This window comes from Manis pentadactyla, chromosome X (assembly GCF_030020395.1).
Source record: "Manis pentadactyla isolate mManPen7 chromosome X, mManPen7.hap1, whole genome shotgun sequence".
Classification (NCBI taxonomy): domain Eukaryota; kingdom Metazoa; phylum Chordata; class Mammalia; order Pholidota; family Manidae; genus Manis; species Manis pentadactyla.
The window spans coordinates 41,594,534-41,597,852 of NC_080038.1; positions in this window are offsets into that span (position 1 = coordinate 41,594,534).

Here is a 3,319-nt window from a genome sequence, read left to right on the forward strand (position 1 = left end):
GCAGTTTGCATGTCCTTTCTTTTGCCCCCCAGCATGTGTGTGGCTTACACAGACACGGGAACATAAATACAGATGGATAAGGGCCCTCGTCAAGCCAAGGTGGGCAACAGTGGTAGCATTCATCATGTCTGGTGCATAGTTGCTACCAGCCTCAGTGTGGGAGGGGACAGAACATGGGGTTCTGGCCTGTGCCCCAACCCACAGGATCTTGGTCATGGCCCCTCAGAACTGAGAATCCCCCATCTCCCGGCCTTGCCACCCTGAAGCTGCACCTACTCTACAGTTGCACTTATCCCTCCTGGGTCTGGGAACAATACCCTAGGGCATCTCCAAGTGGATTACAATGAGCATTCTGGTGCTGGTTGGCTCTTCGCCCTCAAAAGGCTGATGACCCCAGAGGGGTGGAGATAGAGAAGTTTGGCCTGCCAATCCTACCTCCAGGGGATGCCCCATAAGGATTGTTTGGGTCCACTTGTTCCCCAAGTTTCTGCGGCTGTTAACACAGTATCTCACCCCCTCTGGTCACCACCCACCAGTCTGTACCCTGTGATCCTCAAGTTACAGGCATGTGCTTAGCACAGATGTGGGTGCAGCAGAACATGAAGCTGGGGCTGCCTTCTCCCAGCCTCAGAGTGCTGGGAAAGAGGGCCAGGAACTGCCCCTCCTCTAAATATACATGCTTGTGAGACCAGAGGGTGTAAGGGAGGTGGCTAGGAGGAGCAGTTGGTGCAAAGCCCCTCCCCCACAGGGCATGTGGCAGCACCCTGCACCAACTGTAGGAAGTTGGGTTAAGGAGGGCCCTAAAGGTGGAATAGTGCTGGTGAGGTGGGCATGTTGCCCAGTGAGGGGTGGGGAGGAAATAAGAATAGAAAGAGGCCACCCAAAAGAGCCTGAGTCTCCAAATGGGTGACCTCTAGTCTGGAGGTGCCCCCACATTCCCTTCCCTCTTTGCCTTCTCCCCCTGCCGAGTTCCCGGAATCCCACAACAAGGAACCCTCAACAGCCAGTCAGGAAAGCTGTTTGGCTATTTCATGTAAAGGTAAACCTACACTGACCCAACGACCCAGCAGGTCCATTCTTAGATATTTACCCCAAATAAATGCAAACATATGTCACCAAAAGTACTTGTTTATGTACATTCATAGCATCCGTGTTCATAATAGCCAAAAACCAAGGAACAGCACAAACGTCCAACAAGTAGAGAATGGATAAATTATGGTATACAATGAACTACAGCTCAGCAATAAAAAGGAACAAAATACTGATACAAACATAAACAGGAATGAATCTCAGAAACGTGTTGAGTGAAAACACAAGAAAAAAAATCACACATGAATGTATGATTCCATTTATGTGAAGTTCTCAGTTACATGGGATACATTTGTGACAATAGAGGAGGGTGGAGGTGGGGAGGTGTTATCACTGGAAAGAGTTGTAAGGTACATTTCTGGAATTTGAAAATGTGCTGTATCTTGACTAGAGTGCTGGTCCAATGGGTATATACTTAGGTAAAAATTCAGGTTGTAAAACAGCATTTTATTTTATGTAAATTATATAAGAAGTTGGAAAAAGACCACCAGAGCAAGCCCCCACAAGAAGGAATTAAAAGCAGGAATAGATGAAATAGAGAAAAACACAGAATAATAAAACCAAAAGTAGAATTTTTGAAACAAATTAAGAGTAAAGACTGACCTCTGGCAAGACTGATCAATTAAAGAAGATAGAAGATGCAAACAAACCAAATACAAAGTTAAAAAGGGATTTACTACAGATGCAATAGAGCTTTTTAAAATAATAAATGTGTATCTGAAAATCTAGATGAGGCAAATACATTCCTAGAAAAGTAAAATGCCAAAGCTGTTCCATGAAGAAACAGACTGGTTGAACACAGCAAAAAGTAATAAGTTGAAATGGCAATCAAAAGCTTCCCTCTCCCTAACAAAATAAGGGCCCAGGGTGGTTTTCATAATCTATCCAGCTCCCAAGGAATAGTTAACTGCTATTTTATGAAAGTTGTCCTAGATATTAGAAAAAGAACAAAAGATGTCTGTTTTATAAGGTGAGTGTATTCTCGATCCCTAAAACAGACCAGAAAATACGAGAACACTTCAAGCCTATTTTACTTCCACCTGTAGATATAAAAATCCTTAATAAAATCTTAGCCACATGAAACCAATAGAAAGCAAATGTTTTGATCAAATAAAGAGTTTATCCCAGGAACACAAAGTTGGGTCAACATCAGAAAAGTTATAAATGTAGTTCTCAACATTAACAGATGAAAAGTAAAACAATAATTTTAACCACAGAAAAAGCTCTTGATAATGTTTAAGAATCCATGAATTCCATACATACATTAAATGATAAAAGTAAATAAATGGAGGAGTAGGTGAAATACCTTCTTTACAATAGAGTGTCAACTAATGATTACAAAACTGACTTGGAATATCTGTGCATGCTAAATAAAACTGGTGGTTACACTGCTGGCTACACGTTGATAAAGAACAGAATATTTACATAGATTGAAAGTATTGCCCCATGCAATACACCAAAGTTAATGAAAGGAATATCATCTAAAGGATGGGAACAAAGTGAACATTATCAGTATTAAAATCATGAGCCATCCGATAGGATGCAATGAGACAGCATCACTTGTGTGATAATCCCACCCAAATGTAACACCTGGAATCTATTAGGAAACACCAGACAAAACCAAACTGAGGGACATTCTACAAAATTCTGGCTTGTTATCTTGAAAAGTGTCAAGGTCGTGAAGGACAAGGGAAGAATGAAGAACTGTTCCAGACTGAAGGAGACAATGCCATTTGAATGTTAAAATGTTACCTCAATGAGGCCTGCCCTGGATATCCCATTTAAAATTCTAAATCCTACCCGTCATGCCTCCTGGGCACCTTCCTTGCATTGTTTTTCTCCATTACACTTGTCAACTTTTTGCATACTATGTATTTCTTACTTTTCTACATTGTTTCTCTGCTTCACTAGAATGAAAGCTCCGTGTGTGGGAAGAGACTTTTTTTCTGCCTTGCTCACTACTATGTTCCCAGAGCCTAGAACAGAGTTTGGCAACAGCTCTTGGAGGCATGAATAAATACACAGTAACTTCAAATTGCTCACATCCTCAAGACTTTTTTTAAGGTACTATAGAAAGAGTCCCTAAAAATCCGTAAGTACAATAACCCAATAGAAAATGGATAAAGAACATGAGCAGAAAATTCCCAGAAAACAAGAATGCAAATACCTTGATTTGGGGGGGGGAATAGTTGATAGACACTATTTTATTAGTTTCAGGTACACGACACTG